Source organism: Strigops habroptila, chromosome 10 (assembly GCF_004027225.2).
Source record: "Strigops habroptila isolate Jane chromosome 10, bStrHab1.2.pri, whole genome shotgun sequence".
In the NCBI taxonomy this organism is placed as follows: domain Eukaryota; kingdom Metazoa; phylum Chordata; class Aves; order Psittaciformes; family Psittacidae; genus Strigops; species Strigops habroptila.
Window position 1 is genome coordinate 3,361,128 of NC_046359.1, and position 19,113 is coordinate 3,380,240.

Consider the following 19,113-nt stretch of genomic DNA (forward strand, 5'->3'; position numbering starts at 1 on the left):
CTTGGTCAGCAGGATATCTGCATAGTTCAGGCTCTGAGGTTCAAAATTATGAATCTGTCAGTTGTTCCTTAATTCTGAAGAAACGTGAGATTCACAAACTAGATTTCCACTTTCAGAGTTGCTGAGAAACCTCTTGTGAATGCTTAGGTGAACTTCAGCCTTCGCAAAAGAAGAGTGAGGATTTTTTTTTTAAGGGTATGTGCTTTTGGGAGATTTCTGGTCCTGCTGCAAAGATTGTATATGTATTTTGTATTAAGTGATAAATAAGATATGTTTCCTTTTAGAGGGAAGAGGTCTTTCTGTATGATCTAATTGTTAGATTCTATCGAATATCTTTGCTTTCTTCTTCAACGATTGAATTTTGAATTTTCTCCTACTGATCAGGCAAGTTCCACAGGAACAGCAGACTGCTTTCCAGAGGTTTTCAAAGGGTAAAAGAGAGATTTGAACCTCTGTCTCTCATCATCCAGAATTGCTAACTGTTGTCTAAAATCAGTCTCTTTCAGCTTTATTTTGGAAGACAAAACTGTCCTTTTCCAGGCAGGGGTCAGGAGGAGGATCAAGTGGAGGGTGATATCTTTTGTTATCCTCAAGTCACTGAGAGGGGCAGGATGTCACATCCACCTTTATCCTCACCGTTTCATGTTGGCTAACATCCTTGGCAGTCAAAGTTTGGTGGATCTCACTCAGAAGTGCCTAAATCTGCTTGTTTGGTGCACAAGGCAGAAAGAATCCTAGACCATGTGTTTTCTGGACCAGTTGATCAGCTAAGGACACAGTGGTCAATGCTGTGATAGTTAAGTTGGTGGTTTAGAGTTTTATGTATGTGTGAGTCTTGCCTCTAAAACAGTCTTTTTTGAATTGGAAGAAGTCCTAACAGGAGTATTTTAAATTTAAATTTTAATCAGGGACTTATGATCTATTTTTCTTGACATCACTGGAAAAGTTAAGAACATGCTTTCTGGAGTTTTGTGGGGAGATACTACTTCTGGTTTTCAGGTAATTATCAATTCTTAAAATTCTACAATGATACTTTGCACTTAAATAGCTTTAATATGAGAAGCCAGTAGTAATACCAAATTATATATTTGTTCACATACATCAGTATTTTATTTTGATAACAACATAAATACACTTGCTGTTTATTGAAAACATTAAAATAAACTTCCTAGAAGAAGCTTCTGCCATTCAGAAAATCTAAAGGAACAATAGTGTTTGAGTGTTACACTGGGGAACTGTGTATACTGTACGAAGCTGGTGGAAGTTTTCAAAAGGCTAATAAAAAATTATATTAGATAGACTGTAAATTACTGTGAAGAGAAGTAGAGAAGAGAGCAATTTCTTGGCTTAGCTTATGGACCTTAAATCCTAGAAAAATATTTTCTAAGAAATATGATCTTCCTTAACAAAGAGTAAATGTTATATTTTAGGAATTTTTTTTTTTTCTTGATGTTATTTTCTCTCTCTTTTCCTTCCCCCCCCCCCCCCCCCCCCCCCAAGTTGAATGAAATGTATTAAATGGGGATAGAGAGAAAACTGTTGATATGCCCTTCAAGTACCCTGCTTGGTCCCTCATGAAAGGAGAAGCCAGAACCAAAATAAAAATTCAGCACACCTCCTCACAGACTTTATCTCTCTATTCTTTCATGCAGAGGAAGCACACTTCGCCACCATATCTGCAGTAATTTGTGGGAGATAATTTTAGAGGCTCATATAAATCATGAAAGCAGTGTCCTCACAACAGCTCTTTCAAAAGGCAGCAGTAACAAACCCACATGGGAACAATTACCTACAGGCTTTTCTTTTCAAACCTTTCCACAGTAACTGATACTGTAAGGTGAATTAATCTCTCTTTTGTCTTCACAGTAAGTATTAGTTAGTGTAAAAGAATAATAGAATCATCAAATCAGAGAATGGTTTGGATTGGAAGGGACCTTAAAGATCATCTAGTTCCAATCAAACAGGGCCAAAAGAAGGCCCTCTGTTTGCCAGCTCATGACAGTAATTGTTGCTTTCTGCTCAATTTGTCTGCTATGGCAATTAACACTCAGAATACTCCTTGAAACCTTTGGGTGCGCTCTTGCTGCAGGCAGTGTGCCCTGCTTCTTTCAGAACCAGTCTGGAAGGCTGCCTGGTTTTGTAACTAAGCACTGCACTTTAAAGCTTGCACTTAACAGATGTAGACCAGAAGGCAGAAGTAGGGCTAAAGACTAAGCAAAGATATAAACAGCAGAAAAGGAAGAGACACCCTGGAAAAGTTTGAATTTCATAGTCTGATGTCAAACTCTGGCTTCTCATACCCACCAGCTGCAGTTGTAGAAACCCCTGCAAATAGAGCAAAGAGGAGCAGCTTCCAAAAAGAGAGAGCTTTCGCTTCCTCCTGTCTCCAACTCCCCTAATGATCTATTTTTTAAGCACTCTGTTAAAAATTGTGCTTAAGTCTTTTTGATCTCATGAGATGTGACCTCAGGCCTTCCAGCTCCTCTGCAGGTGTTCTTGTCCTTCAGATGCAGGTCAGGAGGTATGAGTGAAAAAACTTCACAGCAGCAGCAGCAGTAATTTTATATAGTGACATGGAGATGGTAACCCAGCAGCAGCAGCAGAAGTTGTGGCTGTTATTTCAAACTGGAGGGAGGCATCTCCCTGAAATGTAGGGTAAGGGATCTGAAGTACCAAGGAAAACTGCCAATTTTGCTGCTCAAATTCTCTCTGACAGCAAATGCCTCCTGTAAAGAAACCCTTAGCTTTGAGCTTAACTCACCTAATTCTCTATAGATACTGTTGCCAGATAATAGCATTGTCTAAGAAGAGTCCCTTAAGCAGAATGCTGGTGTAGTCTCCTGAGCTTCTGTTTAGATTTATGGCAGAAAACACAGCACTTCTCTTTCTGAACTTTCCTACTTGCATTTGTGCTTGCTATATTTTTGACAAATGTTCAACTTCGCATCTTAACTATTGTATCTGTACCTAATGCACCAAAGAAAGGTACTTAGACTTTTTCACTCTTCTTGCCTCAGAAAGTAGAACTACTTTGGGATGATCCTTCTTTTACCTCTGGCTTACCAGTTCATGGGCTAAGGGAAGAGACGAACTGTTGTAGCCACAGTAATCCATTTTGAATGATGAACACAGTGAAAAGAGATATTGCAGGAGGACAAAGATTTCCTGGCTAATTTGTGTTGGAGAGGTGTACCTGCTCAGCTCATTTCTTTGAAGTACCAAAGACAATTTACAAACAGATAGTAATCTTTGTTAGTGCCACATGGCATAGGATTTCAGAGGAACATGGAGATGTATTACTGCATTCGGAGTGCAATAGTTATGTTGTGAACATGTGCAAGCATGCATAGACTCTGCTGAGTGAATTATTAAGCCTCTTCATGAAATACATAACAGAGTTGGCAAAGTTGACAATTTGACTGAGTCATAGTTTTTACATTTGTATAGGAGGGATAATAGTACTACTTATAACAGGATGAAAGGTTGTAAATATGTCCTGCATTTATTTATGTACTTTTAAGCGACATAAAAACTAAAATTTGAAACAAAAATTTGTTTCTGATTTGTCTGATTTATATTCTGTTTTCCTTCTTTTTCTATTTTTGTTTATTTATAAGTAGCCTGCAGTTACTAAAAAGAGAGCATAGGAGATGATTCATTTCCAGATAAACACAATAGTAGAAAGAAATCAACTTCAAGTGAAGCTTTCACACTTATCCATATAATAAGCACTTGTAATTTCTCATCAATTAGTGACTGCAAAAGCTAATTCACAGTAGGAGATGACATATAGGAAGATGACCTTTAATTTGTCACTAAGATTCTGGATGCTAGCAGCCACTGGCAATAAGAAGGTGTCCTATTGGGGTACACTGACATTTGAAGTGAAAGAAAAATATTGTCCTGTCCCCTCCCTCCTCTTTGGGTTGTAGAAATGATTGTTTATGGAAAGTTCCGTAATTTCAACTGGCTTAGAATATCTTTTTTCTCTTTCTCTGTTCTATGAAATATCTGTAGTCTATTAAGTTGAGATCTCTCACAACCTCTGGAGTGTGACTTTAATGTTGTCTTTGCCTGGAAGAATTAAGAGAGTGAAGAAGCATGTGCATTTTTGCTTGAAGTAAATGGGAGCACATATGGGGAATGCAATGGAAAGTTGTGTGATGGATGACTAAAAATGTGGATGTCCTAGTTGCATATTTTTTAGTTTTGGTTTTAAATGCTTTTATGTATTTGAGGTGCTTGAAATGATAGAATAGTGCCTTATTGTTGCCTATTTTGGATATGCTACCCTAAATGTCACATTCAAATAGCAAAACTTTTCCTTTTGTGGACATGCCATTACTTTTATGTACAATAACTCAGTCAGAAAGAAAACTATGAAACTAAATTGGCTTTGATGTTACTGGGGTAAGTAAAGTATAATTCCACTGAAATCAGTGGAGCTGCACAGGGCAGCAGGAAGTTGAAGAAAGGTTTGTCAGCTATCGTTACCTGGGGGAACAGGTTCTGTCTGGTATATTGATTTACTTAGAATGCAAGTTTGGAGAGCGGGTGGGAAGATCTTCCTTTTGCTATAACTGTGTAGAGCACCAGGGCACAGAGGCAAATGAGGTCACTCCATGGAGTGGGGCTGCCAAGAAGAAAAGAAACAGCAACAGGAAATTTTTCACCTACTCAGTGGTGCTTGGGGTCATACCACTTTGTGCTGCAGCCATGTCAAGGCCCACAAGTTTCGTAGGTTGTACAATAGCCATAGTTGATCGTATAGGTACCACACAATGACAGCAAATGCTGCAGGAGGTGGAGGAAAGAAGCAATGGATGTCACTTTTTGGCAGAATTGTTACTGCAGCTTCAGAAGGAGCTTGGGGGCACTTGTATTAATAAAGGATCAGCTGTCCTAATAGGAGAGGAAAATGAATTCCTGACATATGCTCATTAATGTTTCAGCGGATCCAATGCAAAAGGAAGCTTTAGCCTTCTAGAATAAACTGCTACTGAATTCCCTTTGTTTTATTTCAAAGTAGTATGCTGTCATTTCTTACTGCCTGTCAAAATGTTTATATACTGTCAGATAATTTCTTGGTTCTCTCTTGGAAGCTACTACACTTTGCTGTGGAGCCGAAGCATCCATTACATCTTTTATGTGTCTCAGAAGGGTATTACAAAGTTCAATTAACATTTGAGAAGTGTTCTGCAATCCTCAAATGACATGTACAGTGGAAGCACACAAAATGGTTATTGTCCATTGAATGCATAATTTTTCATGCATATATATCTTTCACCAAGATACTCCTGAGTAGAAGTGTTCTTTTCTTGGTTAGAAGGCCACTTGAATTTGTGCGGTGATACTGGCCAAATATAGCATTGGGGGGGGGTGAGATTTTTTGCTCATTGAAATTGCTCACAGTTGAAGGGAGAGTGACAACTCATTGTTCAATACTGTATTTATATAAAAATCTTAACGATTCTCAGTCCTGGAACTCGTAAGGATCTATGAAGTCAGTGTGAAAACAAGCACAAAGGAAAGGAAGTTTACAAGGCAGGGACCATGATCCTCCCACCGTGAAGATTTTACCTGCCATGCCTGACTGTCTTTGCAGTCTCTGCACCACTTCTAAGGCCAAGTAGAGTAAGCACAGTAATTAGAACATGAATTTAGAGTTCAGATCATCATTGTAAGTTTGCCCTTTGATATGGCAGATTGTAGGAGAATGGGTTGACAAAACCTTGAAGTTTCATTAGTCCTGGAATGAATCATTTGCACAGAAGAAAGACTGAAATCAGCCTGCCCTCTTTGAATGAATAAAGGGTTTTTTTTTGATATACAAGTATGGTGAAGTGGGTTTCAGAACACCCCATGATTCATGCTTTCCAATAGCCCACTTGATCTGTCAGGTGGCCCTCCCGATGGAGCTCTCAGAATGCAAGCGCCCAGGAGAGCATTGTACCATCAAATGCTATTTGGGGTTAGAGCATAAGCGCAGAATAAAACGTAAGCAAATGCAGAAGTCCTTCAGCTGTAATACAGAACAATTAGTTGCAGCTGAGGATCTGTCTCTACTAAATACCTTGGCAAGCCAGTGAGTTTACTTCTTCCCTTTCAGGTCTTGCTAGGAAAGTTTTCCTTTGTGCTAGAGTATCGTGAGAGTGCAGCAACTTCCCAAATTTCTTATGGCACCTGCTGTTACTCCAGCCCAGCCATAATGAGATTTCCTTCCTTCCAGGAACTGAAGAAAGAGTCCCAGCTGTGTGGGATGTAGAAGATGTACAAAGAACAGAGTTACAGTGGGGAGAACTATTAGCGGCAGAGTGGGAAGTACATTGAATTTTGCACAAGAGGGATCTCTCCTGAGGAAGCTTCTGCCTCTCTGTTGACTCTGTCCATGCTAGGCTATGCTGGACCTTAGAATCCCTAACACAGGTGCCTCTGTTAAGTGCCCAAATATAATTGAATTGAATGTAGCCTTCAATTTTATTAATTCCCATGTGGTAACTTGCCCACAAGAATACGCCATGACCTGTATTATCCTGGGATAAGCTGAAATAATTTTTCTTGACTCAAACCATAAGTTCTTCAAGCTGAGGCAACAGAAGTTTTAAAATATGAGATGCTCATGTCACTATAGCATCACATGGATCTGTGATACTGTTTGTGATACGCAAGGCATATCTGTCCTACAGTATAGAGTGAAACACAGGTATCCTGAAGCTACTAGTAATCCTACCTGCTATGTCTGCTAGGTAAGGATACTTGATTGGGCTCCCAATAGAAGTAGTACAGTGCTACGCCTGACCCACAGATCCAAAGACAGAAAATTAGTATGTGTATGAGTAGATCCAGACCTACATCACTTTACTTCTTTTGGTTAGAGACCTAGGGAAGGTCACTTACTAACTTTGAAGTCCCTTTTACTTTATTTCATTCTGCTAGTTAGCCTAGCATTTTGTTAAGCAATTGTCATGGCTTACTTTACCCAAGTAGACAGCTAAGCCCCACACAGCCACTGGCTCACTTTCCCCCTCAGTGGGATGGGGGAGAGAAGCAGAAGGGTAAAAGTGAGAAAACTCGTGGGGTGAGGTAAAGACAGTTTAACAGGTAAAGCAAAAGCCACACATGCAAGCAAAGCAAACCAAGGAATACATTCACTCCTTCCCACCAGCAGGCAGGTGTTCAGCCATCTCCAGGAAAACAGGACTCCATCACGAGTGATGGTTACTTGGGAAGGCAAAATGACATCATTCGGAATATCACCCCTTCTCTTTCTTCCCCCAGCTTTATTTGCTGAGCATGGTGACATATGGTATAGGATGCCCCTTTGGTCAGTTGGGGTCAGCTATCTTAGCTTTGATGCTTTTCAACTTTTTGTGCCCCAACCAGCTTGCTGGTAGGACATGAAAAGCAGAAAAGCCCTTGGTGCTGTGTGAGCATTGTAAACCAGGAAGGAACAGATTTTTTGCTCTATTGGGTGTAAATTGAGATAGGTTTGGAGGAGCCAATGGACTTACACCTTTAAAGAATGTATTCTCTTGAATACATTCTGCTTAGTTTTCTTTGTAAGTTTGTGGTATAATAAAGCACCAACTTCTTCCTTTGAGATAGACTCTGGTGCTTGTTGCCACAGCCCTGATGGAGAGGGGTAAAGGGATGCAGAAAATTGAGCGGGAGGGGTTTGGGTCTTATTGTCTGTGTAGATCTGAGAAATAAATGAGGGAGAAAAGATCAGCTGACCTGGTGTAACTTGCTGATAAAAGTTCTCTACTACTCCTTGCTTCTGTTTCCAGACACCAGTGCCTGCACAAAGGGATTGAACCCTGAACTGGGGCTCGGCACATTCCCTATTTCCTTAACACACAGCTCCTTGCTGCTGCATCTCTCAAGATCCATTTGGATAGATCCCAAGCTGTGCCCTCTCTGCACTGGGTGCCCAGTGCACCACCTGCCTCTTCTGGGCAGGTATACTTGGGAGGTGCCAGGGCTGATTCCTCACTTGGTACATATTGCTCTACATTTTCCTCATTATTTTTTTGTGGTTTTCTATAAGCAACACTAGCAAATAAACCAAAGTATATTAATCACCATATCTGCCATCAGATATTAGTGGATGATGTGTCTTCTCACCATAAATATCTTGCTATTTTTAGCTATTGATTTGAACTTTTTGTGGTATAGAAAGATATGAGTAGAGTAGCTTTATGCAGCATCAGAGACTTTAATTTTTATAAGAGTGAAGGGCTAATTTTTGTCTCAATGTATTAGAACAACCCTATATCTCCTTTTTAAAGGATTTGCTCGTTCCATCTAATAGATATTTGCGTGGCAGAGGGGATGAGACATCATTACTAGACATTTCCAATCATCTTAGGAAATAGATTTGTGTCCTGAAGGCTGGAAGCCATTCATTTCTTAAAAAAGAATTTACTTGTAATCACAGAACAGTGTTTAAGGATATATAAGTATGGGTATTATCAATGTTCACTTTATGTGATGTTCTTTAATGTAAAGATGGATCTATATTTCTATTTTGGCCTTAACTCCCCACTCCTACAAATCCCAACAAACTTCTGGGGTTTATTTCTACCATTAAGATTAGGAGAAAGGGAAATAAGGGAGAGGAAAAGAGAAGACCTACCTGTGTAGACATATGTATAGATGTACAGCACAAGACTTCCTTTGTATGGTCCTCCAGATAGAAGAAAAGATCAACTGCTTTTCCTCCCTCTGATATCTCTCTGGAAAGACACTGTAAAAAATCAGGAATCTGTATTCCAGATTGAAATTGGGGGCACAGAAAAATAAGTGACCCATTCTGATATAACTAATTTATGTCCCAAACAACTCCAAATGTAGAGCACAAGCTGCCTTCTCAGTCTGGCCATAATGCTACTTTCATTTAGAATACTTTCTCCCTATACCCAGGCAAGGTTTGGATGTAATTTACAAATCCAGCAGCTAAGTGGCTGTTCAGTTTTAAGCTGCCTGATAGTGCGAATTTCAATAATTTACTTGCATCTTTTCTGTCTCCTTCTAAAATTAATTATTCCTGTGTAAATTTCTCAAGCCCATGCAGAATCTCTTTCTGAGACACACAAAGTAAAAAATCACTGTGTCAGCAAAGTTTAGTTTTTAAACTTTATTTTCATTTTAGTTCTATATGAAACGTGACATTTTAAAATTTGTCATGAAAGAATTGCTAGAAAAAATAATTTCAAACAGAGCAAATTTTGACTTTCCAAGCATTTTGCCTATGATCTATTTTTATGAGTCTCATCTGCTCTAACTGTAATTTTAAAATGAACGGTTGTAATCAAAATCGGTTTTCACTGCAGTCATGGCACTCTGTTGAAGCTTTTAGCATTCTTAGAACCTCCAGTTCAGATACCAAGATCTTTTGTCTTTATCACTTCATCTCTATGAGGTTCACCATGTTTTTTGTGTACATGAAACGGTCTTTTAACTCTGGACCATGGTATTACTCAAAGTTGGACTTGCTTTTGTTTCTCCCGTTATGTTCAAAGGATTGGAATTACATCAGTCAACCAAATGAACAAAATCTTCAATTTTCTGACCTTCTCCAGAGCAGATCTATCCTGGTTTCAGCTGGGATGGAGTTAATTTTCTTCTTACTAGCTGGTACAGCGCTGTGGTTTTGATTTAGTATGACAATAATGTTGATAACACACTGATGTTTTTTTTAGTTGTTGCCAAGTAGTGTTTAAATCAAGGATTTTTCAATCTCTCATGCTCTGCCATTGAGGACGTGCACAAGAAACAAAGAGGGAGCAGAGCCAGGACAGCTGACCTGAACCAGTCAAAGGGATATTCCATAACATAAAATGTCTTGCTCAGTTTATAAACTGGGGGGGAGTTGGCCAGGAGGTACTGATCACTGCTGCGGGACTGGCTGGGCATTGGTCAGCAGGTGGTGAGCAATTGTATTGTGCCTCACTTGTGTTTCTTGGGTTTTATTCCTCTCTCTTTTTTTTAAAATTCTTATTCTTATCTTTATATTAATCCTTATTCTTGCTCTTATTTCTTATTCTTATCCTATTTACCTTATTTAAATTATTAAGCTGTTCTTATCTCAACCCTCAAGTTTTACCTTTTTCTGATTCTCCACTCTATCCCACCAGGGGGTGGGGCATGAGGAAGTGGCTGCATGATACTTAGTTGATGTTGCAGTTAAACCCTGACAGGTCCCAGAGCATTCCTTCTTCTCTGCCTTTTAGATGATTAGTAGCACCTCTGTGTTCCAAGGCAGCAGAATATTTAAGCGTGCATTAACAGTTATCTGCCTAAAAGCTTTGTGAAATGTGGGCTGCTGAATTTGAATCAGAGGGCTGAGGCCTGACAGGGTCTTTCTCAGTGGCCAAATCAGACAGGGTAGAGTTCAGATGCTTGAACACAGATACCTGTTGCTATTAAAGATATCTGATACAGTGTTCTCCTGGCCTCCTGTTGTGTGTTCAGGAAGTCTTGTGTTATTGCAGCCATGTGGTGTACTTATATAGCACAAGAATCCTGTCCTCATGGTTTATTTAAAGTTAATCATATCAGCAGTTTCACTGAATTCAGTGTTAAGCAGACAACAAAGTTAACTTACCAACTACTGACGTGTTTCTGCAGAACTCAGACCTTTGAAGGATAAAGGCTGTGTTTACTTGGGAAAGCCAGAATGCCATTTGTGGTTCACAAAACCACATACAGGCTAAGAATATAAAGATGTTAGCCTGAATCCTCACTCTGATAGTGATCTATAGTAGGTGCTGTTGAGAATGGGACAGTGGCAGGACAAGCATGTAGCAGTTCTTCCTCAGATTTTCTCCCGTTTTCCACAGGCTTTCATTTGGGGACTTCCCAAGACAGTGAGGATATCTTTGAATCTGCTAACACATTACTTATTTTTTCCCTGGAATTCATCCAATCCCCTTTGAGCCTATGTAACTTCTTACCATCCACAGCAGTCAGTAGTACATGATTTAACAATCCATTATGTGAGAAAGATGTCCTTTTTGTTAATCTTGAACCAGTACCCACTAGTTTCTACTGAGATATTCCAAAAAGAAATTGTGGGGAATCACCTTCTAGTCACTGTTGCAATGCCAGTGATGAATGTTTAGATTTCTTATTCCTCAACCACTTTCTTTTTTTTTTTTTTTCCCCTCCCTAAGTGGAAGAGTTTTTATGACAAGTATGGTTAATAATGAGCTATAATAATCCAGAAGGAACTGTAGGTGAGCCTTCCTATTTGAAACCTTGTATTTTTTTTCATAGATAACTAAGTATGGTATGTGGTAATGCTATTTTCTACTGACTGAGAGTAGCCTAGTCCTACCTTTATCCTTACATATTCATCAGAAATCCACTGGCAGCTGTAAATAACAATAGAATTGAATTGTGGGCATTTTGTATTCAGCCCTTTCTTGTCTGAAAGACATTTACACCTGTCTATACTTAATGTAAGATTTCCAAATGTCAGTGTGTCTTTCTCTACCAATGCATCATGACTGACAGGAGGCAATACAAGTAAAGATGGAGTTCAGTGATTTCCAAAGATATACTACTATAATGTTAGCTATGCAGATATTTTCTACAAAAAATCATGTTTCTTCTTGTATGATATTCTGCTTTTTTTTGGCCCCTGTTTGCCATCCACTACATATGCATTCTTAACAGCGACTTGCTGACCTCTAGTTGGTTTTCTGATTAATCTGATGTCATGCTATTGTCAAATCTGAACATAAATAGTTATCATTGGAACGATGCCACCATTTGACTTTTCTGTTTTGGCTCTGGTTTGTATGAGACTAACAGCATCTTTTGTCAAGTCTGTAGCAGCTGGAAGAAGTTTTTTCCAGTACTGCAGCACAGCACCACAGGGCACCTTCTTGTAATGAATAAAACAGGAAAAAAATAATTTCCTATTCACTGATTCAGTGCCAGTTATGAATTTATGAGCCTCTGTTTATAACTGGGAATCACTGTAGATGCAAAGATTATGTATTTGCTTACACAGTTTTGGCCTTAAAAGTGCTGAAACTAGTCTGTAGAGGCTGGAAGAAGCTCACACTTTTCAGACTGACTCCAAGGTCTCAGGCTGGACTGCTGCCAGTGCAAGGTCTGCAGCATGAAGGAGTTTCCCTCAGTGCTGGCATGCAAACAAGCACCCTAACCATCCAGTTTGCCTCAGCATAGTTCATGCATACAACTAGTACTATCTTTGAGAATAGTTTCTGGAGTGGAAATAGATTTCTTCTGTTCATAATTTATGCAGTCAGAGAAGTAGTTATGTTTGTTTGCTAAAGCTGCACCTACTCTTTGCTCAGTATTGTCTTTTACTACATCAAAGCTGAACGAATTTGCTAGGCATGTCCTCATCTGCTGTTCCATTAAGAAAACTACTGGGACAAGGCATGCAAAGCCAGAGAGCCTTGGGGGTCGTAAAAAAGTATTTTTGTCAAAGAAAACGAAGTGCAAAAATGGGAAAGTTAGCTTCCTTTTTGAAGTTTTCCTTTTTCTTTGCTTCTGCTTCACAGCTGGAGGAAAACTGGCTTGTGACTGCTAGTCTTACCTCATTTGGTTTCTTCTCAGGAAGAGAGTGCTGTTTACTGTATGAACAAAAACCCAGTGATGGATTAATTTTTGGTGTATGAATTGCTCCCATGTTTGGAGCTAAAAATTGAATCTGTAGGCATGCTTTATGAATGTTAAGAAACCTGTGACATTAGTATATGAATTCCTGATTTGCAATCCAGCCAGAGGTATTCATGCATTCACCTCCTATTTAAATTACTTGCCTTAGGTTAATAAATCAGCGCTGGATCTAAAAATAAACAAAATACGCAGTTTATTCAGGTAGTTGTATTCTTTATGCATTTAAACCAATTCCTCTAGCAGACCTAACTATAGCAGTTACTGTCAAATAATATAGGAAATGATACATGACGACCACTAGGGACAGAATAAGATAAAAGTAGCAGTATAGCATTTATTGTTAACTGTTTCAAGTGGTTCATTTCAGCATAGCTTTGGTTAAGTTGGAAATCAGGTGACTGGAAAACTGACATGAGAAAAAGAGGTGAGTTAGGGATTTCCACCAGCAAGAAAATCAGTAGAGCCAGCTCGACTGCAGTAGACATATATTTTATCTTATTTTGTTAAAATGGTATCCAGTCACTTTATATACTTTAAGATTATTTTATATTAGTGATTAAGTTACTAAAATAATAGTCCTTTGCCAGGGTGGTGCTCCTCTGACCATAAATTCATATACAGGCTGAGTTTCCCATATGCTCCATAAACCTCCTTGAAACTTTCCTTTACAAAATTTTGTACTTTGATGAGTTAGCTTTAAAGATGGTGCTGACTTCTGACTTTTAATGTTTATTTTTTCTTCTCACATTTATTTTTGCTTTGAATTGGTGTCTACATAACCACCAATGATATGCATTTTAAATGCTATTCAATGTCTCGTCAAGTAGTTAGAAACAACAGTAGCATAGAGATTCCTTTGAAGACTAATTACATTAGCCCTTCATTTTCCCAAATCCGATAGCTACAGATTGTGTCTATGTATTACTCAGTGCCTGAAGTGTATTAACTTTCAGAGAAAAGGAACATGTTTAGAATTATTGGCAGGAGAGTGGCCTACCCATCAATTTAGTACCATGAATGATCAGAATAATTGATATAAAATGATTTTTTGTATTTACTATGGTGAGATTCTTGTTTCAGCCCTCCCTGATCTGTGGGCTTGAGTCAAACACAGGGTGGTAAGATTAAGGGAGGTAGTTTGGTTTCATCCTAAAAGTGCTATTCGTATTTGATGGATTTGTTTTATATGGTAATAGCTGAGCTCTTTTTTTAAGTGAAAAACCTGTGAGTAGCTTAGTAGTCAAAATGAAAGCCTGCTCTTTGAGGCATATGCTGGAGCTGAGGCAATATAATGAGCCATTGCTTTGCCTGCTGGCTCGGGGACTGTTGTGTCGCAGGCAAGACAGCAAAACAGGAGCCTCTTCGTTGGGGACAAAAAAACCCTTGCCTAGGGAGATCATGGGATCTTCAGCACTAGAGAGTTTTAAAAAAGCTAGATATTGGCCCGACCGTCATTAATCAAGATCTAATTCTGATTAGGGAGGCACAGAATAGATAACGTTTCATTTTTAGGGTATTTTTTAGTTTAATAATTTTTTACTCAGTCATTCTCAATACTGTGCTCTGTAATATCTAGTTTAATTTTGTTCAAAACCAGAGGTGAAAGCAGGGTGTCTTGACAACTTTTGACTCAAATTCTTAATTATCACATGAGATGCCTGAAGGTTTTGTTATGTGAAATCAGAAGTACACAGTTAAGGGAATGGGAAGGAAAAGAAAAGGAAGATTCAATAGGTAGACTTTTGCTGCTGACAGTTCAGTCCTTCTAAAGATTCTTACTTCGAGGTTTGTTTGAGAACAGGATGGATCTGGTTGAAGGAATTGCCACATGGGCAAACATTCGAGAAAAATTAAACTGAACATTGTGACACCTGCAATCTGCTCACTGGTACAAGCACTGATAGCATTCCCCACACTTTATGAAATTTTAAACAATGAGCTAACAATGTATGTCATATGTCTGACTGGTTTAAACAAACATGAATCAATAAATGAAATGAATCAATAAGCTGGCCCAGTTTTGTATTTCTTCTGTGCAAGGTATTTCCTCTGAGGTCAAATTGATCTCTCCTGACTCGCTGAACTGCATGTAGGTATTGACCTCTAAGAGATTCTCTGAGGGCTAGTTAGGAATATAATTAGCTTCCTATGGACTTAATATGGACTTTTTATGGACTTAATTTTTTGCAGTGCTTTGGCTAAATAATTGTAAGAAGGGGAAAATGAGATGCTAATTTTGGGTAGGTGCAGAGAAAGGTGATGTTTGTGACAAGCAGAGAGTCACAATTTCAGCATTTACGGTTTGTTTAATGTACCGTAAATTAAAGAACAAAAGGTCATTTTACGATTGATTTCCGTAAAACATCTGTACATTCAATTTTCTTTGGTGGTGGTGACATATTGAAATGAGAAATTGAAAATGGGAGAAGGGAGACTTCAAAACCATTATAGCTGGCTGCTGTGCATGACTGAGAGATAATATTGTATAGAGGTATGTGCATTATAGAAATGCTAGGTTATGGCAGGATCCGGGAAAGGAATGTAGGCATATGAATTACGACTTAATGTTGGACTTTGGCATGGACTTAAATTTCATTTCATCTATCCCCACCGACAGCTACCTGAGAATATTAAATACAACACTTAGCATGCAGTTGCCACCCCTGAGCTGCTAGCAGCTTTTCTCTCAGCTGAGGCACTCTATCAGACAGTGTGACATTTTCCATTTTACCACAAAATAAAGGAAGTCCGTATGAGATGTCACTGAAGGTGCTCCTCTGCCTGTCTAGGTTGAGGGGTTTGATCTTGTGGGCAATTTCAGAGCACACTGCCCACATTGCAAGTGACATTGCAGTGACCATCGCTTTCTCTCCAAGCAGCTGTCCCCTTGCTAATCAAGAGCTCCCTGGTTACAACATATAACCAGAGTTCTGCATCTCCTGCCATCACTTCCTATTTCTGCCCCCCCCCCCCCCCAACAAAAAACCCACCATATTTTCCTTCTTCAAGAATTCTGCTTTGTTTCTGTAACAGTTTTGGTGTTGCTCATAAAGAGTTGAGGGTGGTTGTGAAAGAGGGAAAAAAAAGTAAAAAGAAGGGTCTGATCTTTAGCTACACATTTGCGCTGTTCCCTTGGGAGATAAACAGCTAGGGGCTCCTATTTCAGCAGTCACTTGGGTACTTATTTCAAGCAGCCATTGGCTAGAACACTCAAATGGTCTGTAAACCAGGGCTGGGAACTCAGGACTCCTCACTTTAATCTGAATGCTCAAGCTACTGAGCTAGCAAGCCACGTTCTTGCTAATATTCTACCTTGGCTGCCAATCAATCATTAATATTATTTTCCTAGAGGTTACATTCACTAAGCAATTTACAAAAAAACAGCAGATCAGATAAAAGGCAAGAGCTGCCTTCGCAATAATAACAGAACATACAATACAAAAGACAGACTTGCTAATACTATCTAGATAACATCACTTTCAAAGTGAGAACTTACACCACACAATGAGGTTTTTTTATTGAGGTGCTATGAGAACAATATAATTACTGCCCCAGTAACTGTAGATAAACTGATACCCATGATACATTATAATGAATCAGAACTTCAGCCTCTCTGCAATAATACACTACTATCTACGGTATTGTACTGTAATCCACAAAAAATATTTGCTAACTGTACTCTATATTAACTGTATGTTAACTGTAAAAAATATGTTAATACTGTTGGAACTGATGAAATGCTTTCTCGTAACATTTGGTCTGAAAATCTCACAATAGTCTATATTTAAGACACCATACCAACACAAGGTGAACAGTAGTTGTTTACCATTAAAACCCATAGGTAAATAGACTGATTAAGAGTAATTTCTCATTCTGTAAAGAGTGAGAAATGAATACACAGGGAAGTAGATTTACTCCCCAGAATCATAAGGCTGGAAGGAACCTTGGGAACATACTCAGTTCATCCCCATCCCTAATACAGAACTAAATATGCAAAATACACTTCTGACAAATGCTTGTCTATCCTTTTCTGAAATCTCCAGTGATGGGATGCCTTGCCTGAGGTCACATGGAAGGTCCAATATTGAGCAGAGGGTAGATGTAAGCAGGTCTAATATTCAAGTCTTCAAAGAGATCCACTGTCTTATTTCTCCAAAAGGAAAGTGTTATGTTTTAAATAGATGTACAGAACAGCAGAATGGGTGAAATTCTCCATAATCAACCAATTTGTACTACCAGCTGTAAATAATTAAAAGCAAAGAAATGACCTACATATAGAGTAGGATTAATTGCAACTTTCTCTAGTTTCGGAGAAGACAAAATTAATCACTCCTATTGATATATCTTATGGAACTACATTTCAGGTATGGGGAAATGCTGCATGAGAAGTGGAAGGCTACTGAAATGTACTGAAGATACAGAGCTGGGCCCAGCATAAAACAAACAAACAAACAAAAATCAACCAAACAAAAGCAGCAGAATATCATACAGAGGATTTTACAGAAGATTTTGCTTGACATTGAAGGTTCCAGTACTAGAAATAAGTTACAGTATTTGTACAAAATACAGTGTCATGAATTTAGGGATTGATAAAGTGGTTTTCTATGGCAAGCTTCGAATTCATCAGTTGGAATTGATGAATTCCAACTGCTTGGTCACAGAGTTACTATGAATTGAAAATGTCACGCATTAACAAAACCTAACTGCTGTTCTGTAAAATCTCAGATTAAGTATTAGCATTGCGGACAGGAAATGTTCAGTCCTTTTAAAAGGCACTGTGGAATTGCTTTGGAATACCATGTCCAAATCAGCTGTCCTCAGTTCAGGAAAGAAGACCTCGCAAGTCCTTGCTGAGAGGAACTGCTGGGGTGAGGAGGAAGAGAAGATGCTTTATGAGAAGACATTGAAAGATATTGGCTCCTTTAAACTGGCAAAATGCAAGCTGTGAGAGGTATGATTGCTGTCTGAAAATGCATAGAGGGGGCAAACTGCTGAAGGGGAAATAATGAGGTTAAAGGGAAAGGCTAGCAAAGCTAGTGGGCATAAATTAACCATTAATTGCCTCAATTCTGGGAGGAGGTTTCTGCTTCAAACAAGGTGGCTCTGGAATCATTTTCCAAGAGCAGTAAAGGGATTCAAATGCTGACTAGTGACAGGACTGGAGCTCTACCAGTTTGTGAAAGGGATCTGTGGCATAACAGTGGGTGCTAATAGCAGACTGGAACTCATGGCTGGAAAAAGTCTGTGTCTGCTCTGTAGTCTAAGGAGGACCTAACTATTCTACCAGGAATAATATTTCATTTGATTCTGGAGAATCCTGGTGAAAACTCTAGCTAACTGTAAATTCGTTTGCAGAGTAGATGTAAGCAAGATGTTGCAGTGCAAAGCAGCTTTAGCTGCTCCTGCCCTTAGACAGAAAAACAGAGAAACACAGAGGAGAGAGACAAGGAGTAGAGAGAGGCGAAGCCTGGGACAACTGAGCTTCTTGTAGGGGAGCTGAATGAAAGCACAAGTGTGAATCCAACTCACTCCTTCCCCATCAGCTCTGGCTTCTCCCTCACTGGCAGCCAGCCTGGCTTTCCAGGGCCCTGGCATGGGCAAAGGAATTATTCAAGCTATGACCATTGTTTGCTGCCCTGTTTCTTATGGGAACTCCTTACATTGCCTTTGCTGAACCATCCCTTCCTGCTTCTAAGCAATCAGCATCAGGATGATTGTGCCCACCTAACTGGCCCAGAGAAAACTTGTGATGGCTTGGTGCCATCCCATGACTTATTTTCTTCATAGGCCATACCAAGTCCTGATGGCACATGACCACCTCTCAAGTGCTGTCAAAATAGTATTAGATTGAATCTCCCAGAAATTACCCCCTACCCTTTGTTCCCCTTCACCCCTGGTAATGTGGCTTTCAAATGTGAGGAAGAGCTGCATACCTCTCTTAGGGCTGAAATCTTTTCCTTTTAGTAGATGTCTAATCATAGTAGATGTTGGTTCTTGTTCAACTTACACTGCAATCTGGATTTCCTGATATGCCACATCTCCAAATTAGATATTGTCTTACATTTCTCAAGGGTGAAATAAAGATGTTTTCAGAATAAAACTGTCAAAGTAAACTTTATTGGCAGTAACAAAAATGAAAGGTGAGCTGTCTTAAGACATAAAACTCCATGAATAGAGATAAAAAGACAGGTTTTATGCAATGACAGCCCTAGATCAAGAAACTGAAAGAGATAAATGATAAACAGAAAACAAATAAATGCACATCAGGCTGCTTTGTAGTAAGACAACATTAATTTTACCTTGTGTAAATCTTTCAGACTGAAGAAAGTAAAATATTCAGGAAAGTTTGGTAAATACTGAAAATAATGTAGGATAGTAAGATGTTTTGTGTAGATTTGCTTTGTATTACTTAACTTTTTTTACAAACGCCTGCCACAGTTTGCCTCAAATTCCATC